The 12,282-nt window shown below is 36.4% G+C and overlaps 1 long non-coding RNA gene across 1 annotated transcript in view; it reads left to right on the top strand.

Moving 5' to 3' along the window:
• Positions 1-9,012, top strand: part of LOC107185005 — a 23,845-nt gene extending 14,833 nt beyond the window's left edge. Inside the window, exon 3 of the long non-coding RNA XR_001515915.1 lies at positions 8,941-9,012. This is a non-coding gene — a long non-coding RNA (uncharacterized LOC107185005). The remainder of the gene's footprint in view (positions 1-8,940) is intronic.
• The last annotated feature ends 3,270 nt before the right edge of the window (positions 9,013-12,282 follow it).

The raw sequence follows: 12,282 nt of genomic DNA, 5'->3' as shown, positions 1-12,282 counted from the left end.
CCTGGTGACAACTTATAAAACAGTAGGATGTAATCACAGCTGGGTTATTTTTGTGTTTGTGTAGGAAAGCAATAAACAGATATATAAATAAATGTAACTCATGTGATTTCCAATGTGAACAAAAATTTTTTAAAAATGATTTCAAGGGAAGGAAAAAGACTTTGTGATTAAATATAAAGCTTTAAATATGGTTCAGTCTATGATGAGATTTTACAAATTATTTTTACCAAGACTCACGTTTTAAGAAAAACTTAGCCAGGTGTGTCTGTGTGTGTGACTCTCTCTGTGTGTGTTTAATATGTTTTTATGGATTTGAGAGAGAGGGAAAAACATCCATGTGAGAGAGAAACATTGATAGGCTGACTCCTTCACACCCCCTACTGGGGACTGAATCTGCACCCTGAGCATGTGCCCTGACCTGGAATCAAACTAGCACACATCATTGCACACTTCAGCCGAATGCGCCACACCGGCCAGGGCTAGCCACGTGTTCTTTCCCTTTCAGTCTTTGCTCTCATCTGTAGAACTTGAGTTATTAGGTTTTGGAAGGGACTGGAGTAAAAGAGAATGGGATATCTTCTTCTCACATCAACTTCAGACATTTTTACTCCCTAAGAGAGAGAGAGAGAGAATTAGCATTTATGGAATCTCCATATTCACCTTTTCGTCATTTTTTAGATACCCTAAAATCACTATGCCATTAAAATCTGTCTGTAACTCCCTGACCCACTACTAAGATCACTATGTATGGTTCGAACTTGCTTAAAGCAAAAGGCATTTTATGATGATATCACAACTAGAATATTAAAAGGATATAATTGTTAATCTCTCCTTTTTATGATGTTTATGTTTACATGTTGTTCATCTCTCCTTAAAAGACTTCATTTTCCTTTTGTCATGATATCACACACTCCTGTTACCTTTTTGCTCTACCAATTTTATTGTTTTGCAGGTTATGTTTCCTCTGTCCACCCCTTAAATATACTAGATCTCAATTATTTATATGCTGCGCTAAGATGGTTATATCTAAGAACTGGGTCAGAGTTCCAGTTACTAAACCCATTGACAGTTTTACTTGATACCCCCTGGGCCTATTTTAAAGTAAGTCCTTCATCTTCACCCTGCCCAACGCTTCCTGTCTGTCTCTGCTCCTCAGTGCAGCCTGTCTAACCTAGATACCGACCCGGGAGTGAAACTGCACTCTTTATCCTCCCTTATTCTCTATCACCTCTGAAATCCAGTCTACCCCCAGCCCTCTAGGTCTCATTGCAGAGGAGATAGTTCTGCCTGGCTCTCTGCTCACTCACTTAAGATAATTCTATAATTTCTTACTCCTCCCAAAATAAGGTATTATAATGCTGACGGAGCAGAGTCTAGGCCAGTGATGGACTCCTGTGCATTAATGGGCATGATCCCTGTGCATGATTGCAAATGGTACATTTTGGTTCTTGTTCTTTTGTGTGAACATGATATTCCATGGTTTGGGTTCCCATAGGCAGCTAGAAGGTACCATGATAATGAAATTTGGATTTGGATTTAAGGAAATTTAAGACATATATAAACCAAAATTGTACTCTAATTCTTCTTCCTCAATTATGTGCATTATATATATATATTAGAGACTTGGTGTATGAATTCATGCACCAGTGGGGTCCCTCAGCCTGGCCTGTAAGATCAGGCCGAAACTGGCTCTCCAACATCCCCTGAAGGGTCCCGGATTGCGAGAGATGTCTCGAATCAATTTTCCATTACATCAAACTTCCTTTTGTAGCAGTCCATCTGCACTGGTGCATGATCGGGAAGGGAAGGGATGCGGGAGGTTGGCCAGCCAGGGAGGGCCTGCGGGAGGACTCTAGGGTGTGTCTGGCCTATCTTGCTCAGTCCCCATCAGCTGGACCCCAGCAGCAAGCTAACCTACTGGTTGGAGCGTCTTCCCCCTGGTGGTCAGTGCACATCATAGCGAGCAGTTGAGTGGCCTTAGCATATCATTAGCATTATGTTTTGATTGGTTGAACAGACGACCAGGCGACCGGGCACTTAGCATATTAAGCTTTTATTATATAGGATATACATATATGTATTTATTTTTTCAGAAAATATTACCAATAATCCAGTTGGCTTATAAGAATCTTGGCAATAATCTTTTAAATTTCTTGTTCCCTTCCTCTTTCCTTTATATTTAATTCACCTATGGGTCTTATACTTCATTAATATATATCAAGTCAACTAATTTCTTTACTCTTCAGTATCTACTTAATCTAAGTGATCATCTTCTCTAATCTTTATTATTGTAACCCCTCTCCATGGTCTCTGTGCTTCCACTCTCACCCACTCATTGGCAGTGAGAATGAGATTCATTAAGAAGTGAAAAAACAACATGCTACTGGTAAAAGTGAAAAGAAGTAAGAGAGAAAAATCAGTATTTCATATATGCACTTTTTTCTGCTTGTAAACTGGCTATTATTCTTTTTCCTGAAACTATTCCCCTTCCCCTCAAAAATCTTGCTATACACAGCAAATAATATGTACTAAATTCTCACTTTTCCCCTCTGAAGCTGTGAGGCATTTTCTTGTACTTTGAAATGATGATTCCCAGCTACAGTCTTACCTAATGTCTTTCTAGAAATTCACAGATACCCCATCTTCTGATCTGTTGTATTTGTTACAACATCTCCCACTGAATTCCTAACCAATGACACAAATATTACATTTATATCTAGTTATAGCAATAACTCAACTTAAGATTCAATATTTTTATTAATAATAATAAAACTAATTGCTATAACAAATATATGCCAAAATATGTAATACCTCAAATAATATAGAAGTTTATTTCTCAATAATCTAAATGTCAAAGAAGTTCCTAAAATAGATGGGGGAAGATTTTCTCTATCAGGTGGTACAGAATATTTAATTTTATTTTGAGGATTTTCCATCCTCTGAGAATTTACCATCATACGCATCTAGATAGCACGAGGAGAAAGAGGCATTGTATCACACCTTTTACTTAACGATGTTGTCCTTGAATGGTTTCCAGTCTCATACCCTTGGAGGAAACTCAGCCATGTGGTTCTGTCTTCTGTAATGGTGTCTGCGCATAATACTGCTGCTTTGTGTTCAGGAAAAATATAGGTAAATAAATGAAATTCTTGCTGGCAAAAGGTAGTAATCATTTGATTGAAAAAAACATGACTTAACTTTTAGAATAATCTCCAAAAGCTAAAACACAGAGTTTTGTGTTTTACAATTTAATATCAGGAAAAAACAACAACCATCCAAGATGATAAGTTTAAAAAAAAATATGTCAAGAAAGGCGAGAAAAAAATGAAATGATGGGACAAATAAAGAACAAACTAAAATAGATTAAATCTAAATATATCACTATTTGCATTAAATCTAAATGTATGAAATATTCCAATTAAATAAAATAGTTTATAAGATTGAATATAAACACAATGTAAACACACCAGTGAAACTCTAAAATAAATAGATGCAGAAGGAATGAATACAAAACAATAAAAAAGTGTATAAAATGGAAATAACAAAAGAAATCTACCAGAGCTCTTGTAATATTTTAAAAGTATAATAGAAAAAGCATAATTAGAGATAAGAAGTGGATTTTGTGACATATATTGTACAATTTTCTGTTCATTAAACTTAAATTTAACATCAGACAAAAATATCAGAATATATAAATATCATAATATTTGAATATTATTATAAACAAATTTGACCTACAGGACATATAGGAAACAATGTACTCAGCATTTAAAGAACCCATATTTGAGACCATATCAATTAAGAAAAATACTGTAACAAGCAACATTTTAAAAACTTTCAAAAGATTTTAATCATACATAGAGTATTTTCTGACATTATTATTACAATTTTTTACATATATTAGAATAAATGTAATTATAAAATTCTCATGTTTGGAAACTTTCATTTTGAAATGTTATTTTAAATTATTCATTGGACAATAAAATAATCAGAATGGAAATTAGAAAATATTTTAACTTAATTATAGTGAAGACTAACTGGTTAGTGTTTTAACCTTTCTAAATGTAATTTTCATCCTTGAGTGCATTTATTAGAAAATATGCTTAAAAACTTAATGAGCTAAGCATTCAGTTTATGAAATAATAATAAACAACTCCCAACAACATAAATTCTAAAAACAATGGAAGTAATATAAAATTAATGTTAAAAAAGAAATTAACAAAGTGGAAAAAATGCTGTAAAGAGATTAAACAAGCCAATTTGGAAAGATGAGTTGGTAAATTTGGGGCAAAATCAATGATGATAAAGAGAAATAAAACAAATAATCAATACTTAAACTTGCATAAGGAAATCTCTCTAGAGAGAATACAAATAAAAGCAAATAAAAGGATATCTTGTATATTTTTATGTCAATAAATTAGAAACTAACTTCCCAGGTTTCATTCAAGTAGCCAAATGATACAGAGTGTTAAAAGGAAATTTGATTGTTAATAGCTTAAGATAAACCCTTATCCTATAGCACTATTGCATTTTAATTGTCTTGTCTATCCACTATTGCATTGTGCAAATTGGGTCTTATTGGTGTATTCTTAGAGCTTAGCTCAGAGCTCAGCTCACATAGTAGACAATAAATATTTCCAGAAGGGGAAAGGAAGGAAGGAAGAGGGGTAGGAAAAGAAAGGAGGAAGGAGAGGAAGGAAGAAAGGGAGGAATGGAGGAAATGGTAGGAGGGTAGAAGAGGAAAGGATGCATCAGGCAATGCAATAAGAGAGTGGTTCACAAATGCTTCCTGTAAAGGGTCAGGTAGTATATATTTTAGGACAATATGGTCTCTGTCCCATTTATTCAACTCTGCCTTTGCACCACAAAAATATATCACATTATAATAAATCTGTATTTTCTGAAATAGGGAGCTGGGTGGACTTGGCCATAGTTTTCTGGTCACTGCATTTGGGGCTTTACTTACATTATTTAATTAATTCTCACAATAACTGTGTGATCAATGCGCCCAAAACCAAAAGATTATATAATTTATCCCCAAACCAAAAAAACTAAGAGTGGTGAAGTTCAAGGCATGCTTAACTCTACAGAGAAGAGAAAATGAGAATCAGAATACTATTGACTATCTACTTTGCATCTCTTTATTATAAGTTAGAAATCTATAGATTAATAAAAATGTGCACAAGATTCGATAGATAGTATTTACTACTAATCTTAGTTCTTGTTAACTAAAGACCTCAAGTTCTTAACTATTGTCACATGAGTTTATTAAATTAATAACTTTCTCATTTCTGATTTTTCTGCTCTTTGTTGTGAAAGAGCTTTCATAACCATTAAAAAGTCTATTGTTCTTTATTTTGGTCCTCTGAATACAAAATACCAGCTAAATTAATGATTTCACTATCACAGGAAAGTAGGTAGTCATATATTGCTTAACCTTTATATGTATACAAAGCAAACAAATAAAAAATACCCACATATTATCAAGCATTCAGGAATAGGAATAAGCATAAAGAAAGAGTATACTATTTTATATAGGTTCAGAGATGTTTGTTTGTCAGATAAGAATCTTAGAGAAAGGGTTTGCATTTTTTAAAATTATAGTTATGTATCTATGCCAATGAATAAAAATTATATGGAAGTAGACACTGAATAAAGCTGAGAAGTATCTAAATAAAATGGCTGCTAAACATATCATTGTATGTTATACTCAATGTCTCAGGTTCAGCCTGTGAGTGAAGACATACATGTATTGGAGTTAATAGCTCAGTGACACAATATGAAGAGCAATTACTGTAAGAACTTATAAAGGACAGAGAACTGAATTTGACTTCTTAAACTTTTAAAACTGTTGGGCCATAATCTCTTCCCTATTACTATGTATGGGGCTTTGGACAATAAATTTAACTACTCTAAATCTTGATTGACTAATCTGTTTAAAACACTGTAGAGTGAAATTAGGACCTGAATAGACACGTCTCCAAAGAGGACATACAGATGTCCAAGAGATATATGAAAACAATGCTCAAAGTCAGAGAGAGGCAAATTAAAATGAGAATGAGCTATCACCTCCCACCTCCCAGAATGGCTATCATCAACAAATCAACAAATGATACCTGCTGGCAAGGATGTGAAGAAAAAGGAACCCTACTACACTGCAGGTGAGAATTCAGACTGGTGAAGCCACTGTGGAAAACAGCATGGGGAACCTCAAAAATTAAAAATGGAACTGCCATTTGACCCAGTGATCCCACTTCTAGGAATATATCCTACCAAACCTGAAACAACAATCAGAAAGAATATATGCATCCCTATGTTCATAGCAGTGCAATTTACAATAGCTAAGATCTAAAAACAGCCCAAGTGCCCATCAGTAGATGAGTGGATAAAAAAGCTGTGGCACATTTACACAATGGAACACTATGCAGATGCAAAAAAGATGGTTCTCTTGCCCTGGCCAGTGTTTCTTAGTAGTTAGAGCCTGCCAGAGCACTTAAGAGTCTTGGGTTTGATTCCTGGTCAAGGGCATGTACCCTTGGGTTCCAGGTTTGATACCCAGCCCTGTCAGGGCATGTGCGAGGGGCAACCAATTGATTTGTCTCACATTGATGTTTCTCTCTCTCACTCTCTCTCTCTCTCTCTCTCTCTCTCTCTCTCTCTCTCTCTCTTCGTGGCCCTCCCCTCCCCACTCCCCTTCCCTTTCACTCTCTCTAAGACAGCAACAGAAAAATATCCTGGGTGAGGGTTAACAAAAAACAAAAAACAAAAAAAGAAGAGGAGGAAGGATCTCTTACCCTTTGAGATAGCATGAAAGGACCTGGGGAGTATTATGTTAAATGCAATAAGCCAGTCAGAGAAAGACAAGAATCATATGATCTTACTCATATGTGTAATGGAAGGAACAAAATAAACTGATGGACAAAATAGATCCAGAGACATAGAAGCATGGAATATACTGAGGAATCTCAGAGGGAAGAATGTGTGAGGTGGGGAGTGGAGCAGGGTGGGAGGTGGCAGGGGTGAATGGGGAAAAAAAGGAGACACCTGTAAAACTTTCAATAATAAAGATAAATTAAAAATCGCTGTTATAATAACAATGGCAGCTGAATCCACTGATCCCATCCTTATTTAGCTTTATTAAAGAAGCAACATTGTTTTTGTTTTCTTTCATGTTTGATTTAGGCTAAAGACGCCATGAGTATATTTATCACTAGGGACTTCAGCTGACAGACAGGTGTGACAACAAAAATATGCAACCTGTGCTTTTGGAACAAAGCTTCTTAAACAGAATTGATTGTTTCCTTTTAGTAAACGTGGAGATTGGCATATCAGCATAACACTACTCTGCGTGGTTTAGGGTAGGAGAGACAATGGAGGGGATGAGTGTTTCCAGGAATGAGGGTAGAGACACTATATATTCATTTGTAACCAATGAGAATTAAGAGTAAAACAGCCAGGAGAAAGAGCAGCGATAATGAGGATCTATAGCAAGATTATAGAAAAATGGTGTAGAATTAATGCTGTATAAATATATACACATACATATATATGCACAGTGGGGCCTTGACTTACAAGTTTAATTCATTTCGTGACGGAGCTCATAACTCAAATTACTCATATGTCAAATCAAAAAGTGAATAAGTGAGACACGTGATCCTGGGCTGATGATGTGGCGTTCACTGTGACGTTCGCTGTGCCAACTAGCGGTGGGGTATCTGAAGCTGGCTTGTAACTCGAATTTTAGCTCGCAACGCAAAGCAAAATATCAGCGGAGAGATGGCTCGTATCTCGAAAAACTCGTTAGTCGGGACACTCGTAAGACAAGGTCCCACTGTACATCTATAATAATAAAAATGTAATATGCTAATTAGACCAAACAGCCAAACGACCTTCTGGATGTCATTCTGGACATCCTCCCAGACAAAACCACCGTGGAGGGGGCTGAGGCAGAGGCAGTTAGGCGCCATCAGGCAGACAGGCAGGCGAGCAGTTAGGGGCGATCAGGCAGACAGGCAGATTGGTTAGGGGCAATCAGGCAGGCAGAGTGGCTATGGGCATTGAGGCATGCAGGCGAGTGGTTAGGGGTGATCAGGCAGGCAGGTAGGTGAGCAGTTAGGAGCCAGTGGTCCCAGATTGCGAGGGGGATGTCCGACTGCCAGTTTAGGCCTGATCTGCAGGGATCCCAAGGGGTCCCAGATTGTGAGATGGTGCAGGCAAGCTGAGGAACCCCCCACCCCCGGTGCAAGAATTTTGTGCACCTGGCCTTTAATATATATATTCGATGTGTATACATATGTGTGTGTGTGTGGTGTGTGTGTGTATATTCTAATAACTAAATACTTAGGTGTAATAAAATTCTACAATATACTCATGTAAGTGAGAGAAGACTTCAGTCTCATGTTTCCTGGATAGTATAATTTAAAATTTAACTCAGTTCTAAGAAGCTTGTTTTTGGTCCTGACATTACTATTAATTATATAGTTTTCTATACATGGTTAATTGTGATTAAACACAAGTACCTTGACTGTTCAATTCTACTGTTAACTCAAGAAACTTGTACTAGGTAATATCAATTCATGCTAAATGCCTTGTTAAGTACTTTACATGCATTATCTCTCTTAATTCTGAACACAACCCATATCACATACATGCTTTAACCATTGTCATGTCATTGTTGAACAGACTGAGAGTGATGGAGCTGAATTACCCTTGCCTAAGGTCACTCTGCTGGTATGTAATCCAGAGATTTCTGACTGCCAAAGCCCATACCTTTAGCTATTCTACTATATTTCTTTAAGAGGCGTATTATTTCAGACATACTGCCGCTTTAACATTTACATATTCCATAAGGGTTTTTGTGACTGCTATTATAGTTATGTAGATGAAAAGAAAAAAAAGTTTCTGATGAAAACTGTTAAAGCACAAAATTCAACTGAGTAGATTTGAAGATCTAATTGGCTCTATTAAGCAATTCATGAATCTGGCAGCATCCCATCTTGCAACCAGAAGGGCTGTTCGAGGGGCTGTACCAAATGAAAGGTTTTTATGGAAAGGAGGGTAGCACAAGGGAGCTGTTAGCAAAAGAAAAGACAGGATTATTTTGAGGTCAGGACACCTTTTTTGAGGAGAAGGGAATGGCAAGGTTTTTATTATGCAGATTGCCTCTTCTTTCTCTGAGGGACCTACAGGGTCCATGTGACAGATTACTTCATTGGTGTTGACCAGAAAATACCAGACTGGTGGAATAAGATTACATTTCTGGTGACAGTTGGAACTGCTGTTGAGTCAGGGATTAAGTCTAGATTTGTTATCACAGGCTTTTAGCACCAGTGACTCCATATTGGGCCTGTGGCTTTTCTCTTTAATAAACATTTGAGCAAACCCCCTTGGCTGATATTAGTGAGCAAGGCCAGGTGAGACTTCATTCACGTGGTTGTCAGAAGTGACTGCAATTGAAATTTGATTCTCTATTTGGCAACATAGTCTATAATTTAAATATGGCTGGGGGAAAAAACTATTAAAAGGTAAATTGTTTACCCAGAAAACACAAAACCTGTTCCTTTTACTATTCCTCTTTCAGCAAACTGTCACACTAAACTTAACCATTCCTACAAAACATGCAACTAAACTTGTTTGAGCAAATTCAAACATTTGCACAAATAAATAGACATAGCAATGTGTCGTAAAATTTTGCCAATTTACAATGCCTATATTACTTCACAACAAGATATTTCTTTATTTAAGAGCTATTTTATTTCCTCTTTACAATTTTCAACATGCATTTCTCTTCCCCTTTAAAAACCAGTAATGTGTAGAGGAACGTGTCAGCTTAAGCACAGGTTGTAAGGGTCCCAATTTCCAGTGAGCATAAACTGCACCGATACAACTTTCTGTGGTTAAAAAAAAAAAATCCTCTCTAAAATTCCTTTTTGCATATGTTTGAATATTATTCACAATGGGAAATCTTTTCTATAGGAACACTTTAAAATACGATGGCTGACTGTTACCAGGTGAATGCTTCTTTTTAAACATAGCCTTTTATAATCACATATACTCTTTCTCCTTTTCCATGTCAGTCCAGTCATGGTAAAAATGAACAAAAATACAAAATTCAGTATAATTTTACCCTTCACATCAGCAAGGGAACAATGGCAAGTGGCTTTGAACTGTTCTTCCACCCAGCATTTCAGTTACTGTTGAGATGAATAGGTACAATAGGGGTTGAAATTTTCCGAGCCAGAGTGTAATGGTGCCCAGCGCTGCTCCTTTCTGAAAGAACCGTACACCTATGGACAAAGCCTTCTGTCTGTTACCATGGCCCTGAATAAAGTGGCTGATGAGCACGTGAGCCTGTTTCAAGTTGCAAAAAGGAAGAACTCACATTCCAGTTAACTGCACTGTCTCTTCCTGGTACGGATTATGCCGGCTGAGATAATCAATATCTTATCAGGCTGCCGAGAGCCCATTAGCATGTGGTTAACATGCTGGCGTTCACAGCAGTGTTCTTAAATGTGGGAGGTGGCCCTTCGGTATAACACACACTTTAATAGTTTGAGCTCAATAATCATAATTCCTGTTTAACACGGTATTAGATTGATGATTATAAGTGAGAAGATTGTTTTCATGATCTATGTAATCTACTCTATCAATAAAAATAGAACTGAAGGCTCTGGGCACAATTCATTTCTCACTTCCATTTACAAGTGGGCTCTAAATATAAGGAATCAGGCTGGCCCAATTAATCACAGCACTGAACAATGTGTCTACCTGAAAAGAATGTAAAATAACTGCTATACAAAAGTTTAATTTAAACCCTAGGGCCAAATTAAACAGCCTTTCAAATACAGAGATTATTGTCCATTAACAGCAAAACACTATTATGTATTTTTTAAAAAAAATTCCAATTTAGGAAATTATTTCCAGAAAAAAGGGAAATATAACAAATTTGCTAAACCATTTGGAGTGGTTTGAATCATATTGCTGTCACATGTTAGCATGAAGAAAATAATGACAAGAAGAAATAAAATCAGTCTACTAGGAAGCATTTAAGATCCCAGATTTTTCATTTGCATCCTCTGAGTGACAAAGACCAGGTTTTGCATCTGGTGTCTATGAACTAACTGCATTTGCCACTGTTGACTCCTTAAATGCAAAAACAGTTAAGTGAGTGAGCAGGATGCAATATTTCATGTACTGTTCCCACGTTGGGATTGTCATATTGCATCTGTGGGATTAAATCTTTTAAGGAGTTGTCAAATTTAATTGGCGAATTTGCACAGTTCTGGTTTGCTGGATACATCACACCACCAAGATCTTTTTCTTTTATCGCTTTCTGTTAACTCCATGATTTAAATATTGCCATCTGTGAATAAAGCCTGCAGAATTAAGCAAGCAGCTTTAGTAAATTAAAATCTTAACTGATGCATAATTTGAAGGTTTGAACATTGCTTATTTGATGTTTGGTACACTTACCTTTCTTTTCTCATGGCAGGTATCATATTTTGTACATGTTCAGTATAGTAGAATGTCTTATCAACATTTTGGTAAACTATTCAAAAAAAGAGCAACATCTTTAACATCACACAATGCTTTCAAGAATAAGGACAAATACTGAAAATGATTACTTCAAATGAAATCCAACTTTTCTCCCCATGTACAAAGTCTGTATTGTCTGAGACCTAACACTCCACTGGCATTGCACCTGCGAAGTTTGCTTTCACGGCCTCACACATCTTCATCTCTGTGGCTGCTCTTCAGCTCTTGGCTTACATTCAGCTTCCACAAGATGTACAGACAGCTTTCTCAACCATCCTAAGCTATCCCCCTCCAGTTGTTCTCAATTATCCCCCAAAGGTGTTCTCCTTCAACATTATTAAAAGTTATAATCCTATATTTAAAATTGTGTTTCTTTGTATATTACATGTTTACTCACAGAATGTGCATTTCACAAGGACAGGGACAATGGTTTTTTTTTGTTTGTTTGTTTATCCAGCATCTGGTAGAGTGCTGGCAAGCAGTAGTGGAGATGGAGTGATAGGGAGAGTACAGGAGAGTTAACTAATAATAATAATAATAATATTTATGATAGCTAGCATTTTCTGAGTTGATTTTTTTTATGCCAGGCACTGTGCAAGGGGATTTACATTATCTCAGTTAATTGTTAAGCAATCCTGGGAGGTAGATGCTACTATTATCTAAAGTTGCAGAGGGAGACTTGAGGCTTAGAGAGGTTAAGTAACTTATTCAGGGTCATAAAATTAATTATGTTAGCACCAGGATTTA

The sequence above is a fragment of the Myotis davidii genome, unplaced genomic scaffold (genome assembly GCF_000327345.1).
Source record: "Myotis davidii unplaced genomic scaffold, ASM32734v1 scaffold128, whole genome shotgun sequence".
NCBI lineage: Eukaryota > Metazoa > Chordata > Mammalia > Chiroptera > Vespertilionidae > Myotis > Myotis davidii.
Note: the sequence above shows the minus strand (reverse complement) of the source record. Positions and strands in the feature narration are given on the sequence as shown.